Raw genomic sequence first — 12,768 nt, 5'->3', positions numbered from 1 at the left:
TTAGCATTGGCACATGTGCAGTCTATGGGTGGTGGTGACAACACTACCCCTTTCTCTTTGCTTGATTCTGAAACCCCAGCTGGTTCTTCTCTTTTCCCCAAAGCATCTACTGGATTTTCTGTCATTGCTTCCATCTGAAATTTTCTTCTGCTCCTTGTAGAGAAGAGGGAGGCTTGGCAGCTGGAAAAGGTCCAGTCCTTCAGCCACACTGATTGCAAGTGGTTTCCAGGTCAACAGAGACTGCAGTGGGGTGGTAAGCCTGATCCTGCTGCAATTCAGAGCACAAGACAATGTATAGTGCACACAAAGCCTCTGGTCAAAGTGTGATGGCACAGGAATCTGTCATTGCTTTTCTGGGGTGGTGGTCATTATCCAAATGGCCTCTACACTGTGGTAATGGAAAAAATATTGATGGCCTCGATGTCTCTTGCATTGGATTATTTCAAAAGTGATTAACGTTGGCACTAGAGCCAATGACATGTGATGGACTACTGCGCCGCTTTAAAAATCCTACATGTTATGCCAGCAGCGTGCAGGTCTTCAGTCTTCAAATACAGATGCATGCCTTCAAATACCATAAACACAAGGTGTTATTCTGGAAGTAAAGAGAAGCTTTGTGAATCTGCTTTCTCCAGATTTTCAACAAGTTATTGACTATTTTAGATCTTTAATCAAACCAACTATTTGGACTTAGTTTTAGAACAGCAAAAACCTGCTGGCTCCTTCAATGCAGTCAAAAACTTAAGATGTCAATATGTAATTCATGAAACAACTAAAATTTCAGCAATCAAGTATGAGATGTTTCCCATGCTAGGTCAGCACTTTCTTGTAGAGATAGTTCATATCATCATGATGCACTCTGTGGAGGTGACTCATTTGTGCATTTTGGAGTTCAGACAAAGTCTGCTAGTTGTCTTTTCTGTGTTACCTTCCACATGTTTTTCCTGCATTCATAATGGCATGATTCTGCCTGCTGTCTGCAAGTGAAACAGCTTCTCATCTACATCTTCCTTAAACATAAAGAGGCTTATAAGTGTATCAGGCTATGGCTGAGAAAGCTAGATTACATGCTACCTGAAAACTGTCACTGATTCTTCCAAAATTACCTTGCTTAATTAACAAATAAGGGTGGGGTTTTTTGTGCTGGTCCAACTATTTGACAACTGCTACAGCTTATAAATGTGGATATAATTACACAGGTCTGAAGATCCCTAATAATGAAGAAGTAGTCCTTCTTCTGTATAGAAGTACAGCTATGCTGATACCAACATAACTACAATACTCAAAACCAGATGTACCATTTTAACTATCTCAGTATTGTTAAAATGGGCAGTGTAACGTTTGTGTGTATATAAAGTCTTAGAGCAGAGAAATGTTTGGAAAAGTGTCTGTTAGTTTAGGAAGACCGTAGCCACCTTGACGATGTGAAACTTTGTTCAAACTCTATCAGTTCATTTCTGTCTATGGACTCAGACAGGAAATTGAGTTACGGTGACTTAATGGGTTACAGCATGTCAGTGGAGACGAGTCTGTGTGCAATCCAGTAGCCCATCACCAACACAAGGCAGAAATCGTTAGATCAAACAACGCCATTTCAGAGGTTTAAAAGATAATTGTTTTCCCTCATGTTTGCTTGCAGTCTAAGAATGCACACGCAGTCTGTTACTATGCTCAGCTGAAGACTAAGAAGTTATTAAGTAGTGGTAAGTTGATCTTGTGACTGATCTCCAAATGACAATTTTGAAATAATTTAACCAGATCAGTTTTAAGTAGTTGACTGGAGACTGAAAACATGTATATAAGAAACAAGTCTGTCCTATATGCTGATAAGACCTTTAGTGACTGCATCTGTCTTGCTTGTATACTGAGGACTGGATATTTTCTGAGGTAGTTTAGAATCCGTGATTGCCATTTGAAATGTTCTCAGGTGTGCTTAGAATTTCATGTATGTGCTTGTTTCAAGAAAATTACATGATTTTTTGGACTTCAGACAATTTTACCTTCATAATGAATCTTCTTTTTTATTTTTCTCAAACTGTCACAGATTTACTGACATGTAAAGAAGCCCCTTTGGAGAGCCAAACCACAACACTATGGAACAGACAGCTGTGTTTGGGTTTGATTCTGAACAAAACCTCGCTCTTTGTTTCCTAAGTTTTATTAGAAGAGATAAAAGAATTATTATACAAATGCTAAATGAATATCTCATCTCTTGATGACAATTATGCTTATGGCAAGAACATTACCGTCAATTACAATGCCTGAAAATGTTGTGGGAACTTCAAGAAACCAAGATCTGACCACACATCACCAGGTAATGCCTTTGGGGTAACATGCGGAAGAAAAAGAGGGTTCTGCTGTTTCGGAATTAAGAAAGATTGTGGTCATATTAAAGTTTACGTTAGCTTTGTCTTAGCTGATACTGAAGACCAGTATAATTTGCAAGAGAAATTTGAATGTAAATATTGTCAGCACTTTTCCACACTTTTTCATTGTGAAACAGATACCATTGAATGTAATGAGAAACTCCCTCTCAAGATACCATGAGTTTCTTACATATTGCCACAACCTGTCAGCAATAAACAGACCTCTTAATTGCAGCTAATCTGGATTTCCTGAAATATTGTACTGCAGACACCTGGCCAAATTCTGTTTAGCAGCAATGTTCACAGTTGCTGCTTGGATCCAAAAACTACTGAGGTCAGAATTTTATCATCACTTCTTTAGCTTACTAGCAGTCTCCCTCTCAGTTTTGAGGGCTGTTGGGTTTTTTCTTGCTGTAAGAAAATGAGAGAGGAGAGAAAAGAGAAATAAATAACAGCTCTAAACATTGAGGTATTGTCTATAAAGCTGATGTATAATGGCAGTGGAAATTTCCCTATACTTCAGTCCTTGGGGAAAGCAGCATTTAGGGAGTAAGAATACTTTCATAATTATGCTCATCACTGTTTGGTCACTTCTTTGGGCCATGAGCAAAAGCACCGACGCTCTTTTCAAATAAGACAGACCTTGAGACTAATTTCTCATCAACCTCTAAATAACCTGTCAGTAGTAACTTACTTCTGGTTTACCTGAATTGGATTAGGACTGACAAGGTGGAGGTAGGACACTTTGCTGGAAATCTGAGTCCCATGAAGTCAATTTGCCAGTACATTGTCAAAAAGTTTTACTGAGCTGTTTTTTATCTTAATCTTTATGTGTCATTTCTTTGCATAATTCATTCCTTTCTGTAAATTTTATTCCACAGCAACTGCATTGCTTTTTGTAACTGTGCTGTGAATGAAGCAAGCCTAAGAATTATTCTTTGCTATTTTGCTTTTTTTCTGTGCATATTCCTATTTATGTATAGGGATGGGCCCAACTGCCCACCTTTTGATAAGTAAAGAATAAACCAGTTAAATTCTATCATCAGACCTGTCAGAGTCAATCTAAAAGAACATGTTATTTTTAGTCCTACTTACTTTTTGGATAAAAGCTGTTTCAAGGGAAAAAGATCAACATATAACTGAAATTAAGCCCTTCACAATCCCTACTCTGCTATGTAATTCATAAATTAATGGATCATGAAAAGACCTTGAAAGAGTGTTATCCATCAGAAATAATACCTTTGTATGTGCAGTGCCTATATCCCAGAAAACCTTGTGTTGAATTTGCCTATCTAGGAGCCTGGAATCCTTTTGAGAAAGGATGAAAGAACCATAAAATAAGTTTATGTTGCTCAGTGCCCAAATGTTATAAATGACTAACACAATATGAGCAAAACAGTAAATCTAATCTTTTGCAACATGTATATTTAACAGTCATAAAATCTACTTCTGACTTTGTTGATATTAGACTTTTGCTTTAGATGCTGCATGCCATATATCCAAATTACTTAGACCTCTGAGTAAAGCTAATTTTTCTTCCTAGAACCAAGCGTATAATTTCCAAGGTGACAAGAAATCTCCTACAGAAACTGTAGAATAATAGAATCAAGCAAATGCTTGCTATTCAAAATAGGTTTACCACCACAGTATCTGAAAACCTTATCGTGAGGGTAATAAGCAAAGCATGACTACTCATCTGTCTTTTTTTTTTTTTCATCCACTTGACAGAGGAAGAAATGTGCATATTAGAATCATGTGGGTTTGTTTTGATGAGTTATTTCCAATAACATATATTGTGATATGCAAATGTCTATGTAAATGAAGAAATATGCTTTGCATTTGGAATGAAAGGAGGTGCAGCACTTTTCATATTTTTATTAGATCTTCATGACTGGTCCTCAGGAAAGCCCTAAAAGTCTTCTCCCCACAATGAGTTTTAATTTTACTGTGTAGCCTTCATTGTGACTGTTGACCATGGTCCTTCCTCTGGAAATTTATTAATCTTGGTCCCAGGCCATGAAATGCCTTACAGAGTGAGACTTGGTTCATTCATCATTCTGTGGGGAGCTGGGGTAGAAATCCAAAAACCAATGGGCTGTGCTTGCAATAGCTTCTCTTGTGGAGGAAGTGATCTGCTGTGCCCCTGGCTCGCAGGACTTGCCGAGGGGCCGCAAGGTCTCTTGCCCAGGGTATGTCCTGTAGCTGGGCTCAAGGTGAGCACTGACATGAATAACCATGGTTGGTCATCATCTGTTGGCCTGGCAGGGAGGCTTGTGCACTGCTGGAGCCGGGAGAGAGCTTTGCCCATGGATGTTGCTGTGTGAGAGCTTCCTAGCTCGGGCTGCAGGAGTGCTCCTGGAGCATGGACTGAGCTGGCAAATTGCTCCACCATAGACTTTCTGTTTGCTTATGCTTCATCTCATGTAGGAATTGCATTGACTGGAAAGAAGCAAGAGTGCATTCTGTTTAACAGTACCAAAATTGTGAACTCTAAACGAAGCCTTTAAAAACACAAACTTTTGCCGTTAAGCCTCATCTACACAGCCTTTGTATTCTTGCAGAATTATTTTCAGAATTAGTTTTGGACAATTTTTTTTTTTTCTCCTTTTGGGTGATACATATAGAGTGCTATGAGATTGCAACTTGGCTGTCCTCTTAACCAAGTGCAAATGGGATCAAAATCAGGGAAGGAAGTGCTGCAGCGATTTCATTGCACAGATGCCGCCCTCTTTCCCTCCCCACTCTGAGTACAGCTGATGTGGTTGAACAGCGAGGACAAGCTCCAGGCATCATGGTGCTTGTGGCAGGTTTGGTTTTGACCTCACTGCTTCTCAAGATGCAGCCTCCTACCCTGCTGCTGTTTGGTAGAAACTGGCTCTACATTTTGGCACTGATTACTGGTCGGTTTGACCTCTATAGCCCTCGCTTGCTGGCAGCTGACTGCAGAAGCTGTTTTTCCCTCCCTATGTAAAGTATGTTCAACCACAGGTCTTTTAATTTGATAAGTAGAAACGCCGCAGTTTGGAAGCTTTAGTTTCCTTCACCAAGCCTAAAATAATTTGAGTTAGTTGATTGCCAGGACAAAGTTAGATCGTTGTCTGTTATAATGAGTTTTAGGAGGTGAGCTGTGATGTGTATTCCGTCTGAAAATGGGGTGGTTTTGCTTCATTAGTATCAACTTTGCCATGCGATATGGAAACAATGAATTGTTCCAAGAACTGTATTTTTATGGGACAGGTGCTGAGAGCACCAGATTGGCGCACCTGGGTTGTGTATAAATCCAAACAGATAAAACCTAAGTGTTCTATTTATTATGTGTGGTTTTAAAGATCTTATGTGTTGGTATTAGTTAGATGTAACTTGCACCAAGGTAAGTTTTAAAACAGAAAGTCATGTCTGGATGCATATTCTACAATATAATTTTTAGTTTGTAATTATTGCCTAACATTTAATACTTCTGTGCCCTTCAACTCTTTAACACTGTCTCATGGGAAGTAGATGATTAATTCTCTTATTTCATCCCAAAAGGCAAAGGTGGGTTTTGTCATTCCTTAATTGTACATTTGCATACATAATAATAGAAAGAAGTACTGTACTTTTCTGCCTATTCTATGTCATATCATGCAGAACATAAGACACACTCACAAATCTGGAATCTCAGTCAAAATACTTTACAAGTTGTTTCCTATCTTGTGTAAAACCTTCCCACAGCCACATGAGGAATTCACTCATGAAAAACTCCTAACAGCTGTATGGCAGGTCACTTCAAGCTAATAAGTAATCCAGTAAACTTTCACTTCATGGCAACACAAAGTTTACCTCCACAAGTAAGGTCAGTATCTTTGGAAGGGAGGGAAGAGTGTTCTAGCTTGCTTTTTGAACAGACTAGCACTTGTATCACTTAGCTGCTGGAGCTGTGTCGCTCTGTGAAGGCTCTCTCTAAAATCTGAAGATGAACATGCTTTTATTTTGTAGGAGCTGGTTGTACAGTTTCAGTGGAATCTTTTCATTCTGCCACTTGGCCTGTGCCACTGTGACAGTCCTTAGGATTCTTGAAATGCAAGGAATAGGCAATGGTAGTATCTTCGTGACCCTTCCCACCCATCTCACCAGCTAGCAGCGCTGTTCATATTTACTACCACATACTGATGATGTATCTATGATGTAGAAGTTTTTAGATCTACAGAGCTCTAGAATGTTATCTCCCTATCTGAAGCATTATCATCCCAGCTTTCTTGCTAGTCATGCTTTTGCACCTTCAGTACAAGGCTGACTTACAAATAAAGGTAGGGCTTTATTTTACTTGTTGACCATCTGTAATGTATACACACTGAAGTGATTCAGGCAAAATACAAAACGACTGAAGCTTCTGTCAAAATCCAAAGTGGAAATGAATATTTGAGGTTTTACACATTCAAACTTCCCCTGTTTCTCAGTTTTTGGTCCTTAGTGTACTTGGCGGCTCTTGGGAGGGTCAGAAGGTACAAAAACTAAAATCCATGGGGCTATTTCAGTTTCAATAATCATCTGCCCAACAGTGGAAGTCTCAAAACAACCTCAGTTGATCTCAAAACAACCTCTCAACCTGAGAGGAAATGACTGAGAACTTTGTATGAGTTTATATATGCTTTAGTGACGGTGTTGTAGTCTGGAGGATGGCCAAAGTGATACAGGAGAACAGGAGGCACTGACTGATCAGAGAATAGTTGTATAAATAATGCGTGTTATACGTGCCTGAGTGGTGATAGTGTTTTATGAGTCCACCACACCAGCAGGTGTTAGCTGGGTGGACCAGGAGCTACCTAAGAACAAAGAAGGTAGCTGGGGCAAATTAGAGTCAAGAAGTTTCTCACATTTACCCACTAAAACTCCCAGCAACAAAACAATCAATGAAAATACTACAGCAGCGAGTTTCAGGTTGACTTGCTAAAGATATTTCTGGTAAACAAGGTAGTTGCAGAAATCATTTAACGTATCTCCACACATTGGTGTTTGAACAGAAGGGGACAGGACTCTTGGGGTGGGGCAGTTACGATAGATTGTTCCCCTGCAAAGAGTCTCACCAAAAAAAGATTTTAGCCTGACAATATGGACAGGAGTGTCATCTTTATTCCTTATCCCAATGCAGCAAGCCATGTGTCTCCTCTTTCAGGTGACAGACAGGTGTCTAGCAGGCAGATCGCACTGCGTGAAAAAGATGGGAGGTGTTTGCCTTCACTAATATGTCTGGTTATCAAGCTCAGTTATTACCCACCACTGGGTCCCAGAGCAAGGAGTGAATGCTTTGCGGGGATTTACTGGTCTTCGTGCCAACCTTTCTCCAGTGATGCACTATTAAAAGTGCAAATCGTAAAGCTATCAGAGCAGGGACTATAACATGTACTAGAAATGTGACAATTCACACTTCATAATTAAATTGACAGAGCGATTGAAGAAGGGTTGTTTTTATAAAATGAAAATGATGACTACAGTGTGGTAAGGGGTAATCTGCCTTTTACTAGAAATAAAAGACTTGAAACATGAATTCTTGTGTTTTTACTGGATAAGATCCTATCCAATGCTTATGATGTAATATGTGAATGTTGGATGGAAATAAGATGATTTACGTTTATTGCATGCCACTTAATGTAATGATCATCTAAAAAATCTTCCCTTTGTCGTGATTTAAAAGTAGATCATATCATGCCAGGAAAAATAGGGAAATAACAGATTTTGTGAACAGTGGGTGTGTGCATATATATTACAGCTTATGAAGATGCAGAAGAGGAGCTATTGATTCTCAAGATGACTCTAAAGTGGTTTTTTTGTATGCTCTTTATTAAAAATGGTACTTCCAAAGAATTTAACTTAGAAAGTTAAGAGTTTTCTAAAACAACCACCAATTCTTTTTGGGCTTCTTTTTTATCTAGGTATGTGTACTTAGATGAGAGTAGCACTTGCCCTCAGAACTGTTAAAACTATAGATGTTTTGGATGATAAATAATTTCTAACAGCATCTATAAACCATAGTATTTACATTCCTGATCCATATATATTTGCTCACATGTCTGATTATATTAAAAACAAAAACCACAAAATAAAACAAAGGAGTCACACAGGCAAAGAATTATCCATATCTGTAGATTTATGCCATAAACGTTTTATATGAAATGAGTGGGGTTTTTTCACTAATGCTTGTATTTTTCATGCTTTGCTTTTCTAAGTCAGTGCTTCAGATCAGGTTCTTAGTATCTGATGGTGGAACAGCTCCATGAAGAGAGATTGTAAGCAATTCTTCCTAGACTAGTCAAGAGCCTGTGGAGCAGAACACTCATTTGGGTAATGATAAAATATCACCATCAGGTCTTAAATAGGACTCTCCAACATCAGAGTCTACACCACATAACTTGCTATTAAATCTTTGAGGTCTGTTTGGTGTTTTCCTGAATGTATTAAATCTTTTCTCACTAAAATGTTCTCAAGAACTAGTATGGTCTTGATGATATGATTCATTTGACAGTATTTCCAGATTTTAAGGAAAAAAAAAAAAAGAAAAACCCAATTAACTCTAGGCTCTTTCAGTAATGTATCACACATTGCCATTCTAAATAAATTTGATAGACTGTACGTATATATGTCCCATGCTCACCATCATAATTCTGTTATCCAGTTAAAAACTATGCTTCAAAAAGCATGAAATAGACTTAAAATAGATATAAAAATTGAGAAAGTTAAGTCTTTTTCATCTGTTTACTGTTCTCCTTGACCTTGCAATTGTATCACGTTTTTAAGCTTTAACTTTTACACCCATGATAGCTTGAAATGTACTTGATTTTTGTTAATGAAAGGTGGGCCTTTCTTCTATTCCCTTGTCTCTAGGAATTGTGGCTCTAAGATAGCATGATGACTCATTAGAATATTAAGAGAGATAGTGATACTGCTCAAAAGAAAGTGGTACCAAATGATGCATAGAGGTCTTCTGATGCTACACTATCATGGTGTCATTGGTGGGAAATTATTAAGTGAAATAGATTCAAATGAGTATTTCTTAATAAAACACAATTTTGATTTTAAAAAATATTTATTTTATTGCAGAACTTGAAGGTTTCACTGTATTGCAAATTTTCATATCACCAGTTCAATGTGGATAAAAATAAGTGATACCCTGGAAGAAAGCAATTTTAACTCTCCATGTGTAGTGATAGGCTCTGAATTGAACGTTACCACTTAGGAATGAGATCTTGGAATTATAATGAATAGTTTTTATGAAAGCATCAGTTTAATGCTCACTAGCAATAAAAATGTAAATTGAATGTTAGGAATTATTAGAAAAGAAATAGAGAACAAAAGAGACTGCATAAATCCCTAGAGTTCATGTCCCCTCTTCTGAAAAAGGATAGTGGAGAACTGGAGAAAGTTCAGAGAAAGGAAATAAGAAAAGTATGGAAATGCCTTCACACGAAGAGTGACTTGTAAGACTCTTCGGTTTTGAGAAAAAAGTAGAAAGGCTGATTGTTCCTTACCTCTTTCCAACAAGATCTAGGTGTCTATGAGCCCAGCACTTAAGCAGTTCAGAACTACTTTATGTTTTTCCTTATGCAGTGTGTATTTAGGTGTGGAACTTCTTGGTGCATGTTATTAATTCTGAGAGTTAACACAGGCTAAAAAACAACACCAAAAAAATCCATGGAAGAAGATTCCACTGTGGAAAACTAAATACAAAGACATTACTGCTGGCACAGGAGATCCCAAACACATGCTCTGGGAAAACCATCACTGTGTGTTTTCATACTCTTTCCTAGACATCTGCTGTTGATTACTGTTAGAGACAGGCTTCTGGGCCAGGTAGACCTTTGGTCTGAGTATGACCATACCTATGGTATGTAGCAGCACTGGAAGAATTTGTCAGTGGAGGAGCTAGACTGTTTATAGTTTTACTGAGAGCAGGTGATGCTTCTTGAATTTGAAGAGTTTGTGACTGTAAGATAAGCTTATTTGTTCAGATGTTGGTGTTTGATATGAGCTAAATCTAAAGAACTGAGGATGAAAAAGGGATGGAAGGAAGAATCTCTGCTTCTCAGGGCTGTTGCTGCAGGCTGGCTGAACAGAAAACAAACTGGGGGCACGGACAAGAAAATTATGTGAGTAAACCTATCTGAGATAGATAACCACTGGCTTCAAACTCTCTGGTAGCCTGTGGTGAATGGACACAATTTTAGCCCCCTGCTTTTAACTTGATAATCAGGGACTTTGAAAAAGTGCATGAAGAGTAATGTCTACCCACTGTGGTTTGATCTGAAATGTAAACAAATCATGTATTTTACTTGCCAGCTGATAAAGCTGATATAGATAGATGCTTGTTTCTCCCACCATTCTCTTCTGATGGGTGAGAAAGGCCAAGAGCAGGGATGTAGCCATACTGCGTAGCCTCAAGGCCAGTGAATGTGCCTGCCTGCTATTTGTCAGTGTAGGTGTAACCAGAGTGTCTTTTTAGTGTCTTTTTAGCCCCTTTTACTTAGCTGACCTGAGTGGGAAAAAGTGTAAGTACAGACTCACTTAATTTGCAGAAAAGCGAACCGTGATTCTGGATTATATTAGAGCAGCCTGAAAAGCTTCCGGTGCCCTGCCCTGGCAGTCCTATAGACTTCATGTCCAAACTTATATCACATTATGTCCAAACTTGTATCACATATAACTACACAGGCAGTTGTTCACTTCAAGTAAACCCCTGGGCTGCTGGGCACAATTATATCAGCATTTGCCTAAGTTCAACATTTGTGTTCCTTAAGAAAGGCCAACACTTAATTTTTAGTTTTTCTCAAATTTAAACAAACCCCTGAAATTTCAAAATTTACTGAGAAATGACATTTGGGAATTGCTTTACTTGAAGTTATCAAAAGAACTGTTATCAAAGACTTCACTGAAATCAAACCAGTTTTGTTTTGGTTTTATTATTCTGATTTTCAAGGGATAACATACTTGAAACATTAACTTTTATAGTATATAGTGATTGAAGTGATGAAGTCCAAATGAAATTATTTAACCTTTTAGAAGTAAAAACAAATAATTTTCTTGAAATTTTTTTATGAACTCAATACATTTCTACAGATCATTGAGTCAGCACTTGCTAATGAAAAGCAGTTCTTCTGGAACTGCTTCAAACAGTCCTTGCAGGATATAAGACATTTAAAATTCCAGCATGTAGATAAAAGCCCTCCTCCTAAAAAAACCCCCAACACACCCTTTTACTCTAAAAAGCAAAATTACACAAACCAAACAAATGTTTATGTTTTGTGCCTGCATGTCACACATGAGTGCTTGTGAATATAGTCTAACACATTTGACAGTTCTGCTGGTCTGACTTAGTACTTAATTCTGCTTTCTCCACCCCCCAAATTTTTGCACAATATCTGCTTTCATCTTTACTTATTAATACTGGCTATAATCTGTGTTATATTCCATCCCATACAGCAATGCTCATAGGAGCATTTTGAAGTTAAAATAATTTTCCAGCATTGATTTTATACTCTGCTGTATTATAATAACTCTTTCATCTTTGTTTTTAAATGCTATTTTGAAAACCACAGATACTCAGACTTCATACCTTGCTCGCAAAAGGAACAAAGGCTGAACGCTGTTTAGCTCCAAGTGTCAATCAGGACATAACAAGTTAAATAGCAGCCAACACATTGGCAGATGAGTAACAGAGAGTGGTTACTAAGCAGTGCCGAGTGCTGTTTGTCCTAGTCTACCTCAGCAGCTTAATGTGTTTACTTATTCATCTGCATCTGTTAGGGTGTAGCCAATGTCAGTAATGGGTAATTTTCCCAGTAGAGACAAGGTTTTGGGGCTCGTCTTACAAACCCATCCAGATCTGGAGGATATTACTGTGATTAAACTAATTGATTTCAATAGGTGCTAATCATGCAGGCTCTGGCAATGCACAGTGGTGAAAAACTTCAGTGTGCCATGTCCTTTAGACAACAAATGCTTATTGCACTTCACCCAAATTCTCATATCAAGATGAGATTTTTTTCCATCCCTATTTGGATATGTATTTGGCTTTTCTATAGCTAGCTGTTCCCCACGCTGAGCAGATTCACTTTATCAGCCACAATTTCCTACTAGGAAATAGCCTGTGGATAGGTCAGCTTCTCAGTGCTGTAAGGAGATGTTACTATTTAACGCCTATTAGAGGATCTGATTAAGCAAATGGAAATTACTTGACAAGTCGCCCCACATGTCTGCTTAAACACTTACTCCAGTGGTAGCATTTACTGTGCCCTAACTGGTAGAGCTGGCTGTGGAGATGGCAGCTTGCTGTTTCATGGCTGGGCTTTTATTGAGATTGGTTTAAATGCAGAGAGACTCACTCCTCCTGTCTTCATACCACCAGCAAGGAGCAAGTGAGCAAAGGATGTGA

This window comes from Strix uralensis, chromosome 4, assembly GCF_047716275.1.
Source record: "Strix uralensis isolate ZFMK-TIS-50842 chromosome 4, bStrUra1, whole genome shotgun sequence".
NCBI classification, from domain to species: Eukaryota; Metazoa; Chordata; class Aves; order Strigiformes; family Strigidae; genus Strix; species Strix uralensis.
Note: the sequence above shows the minus strand (reverse complement) of the source record.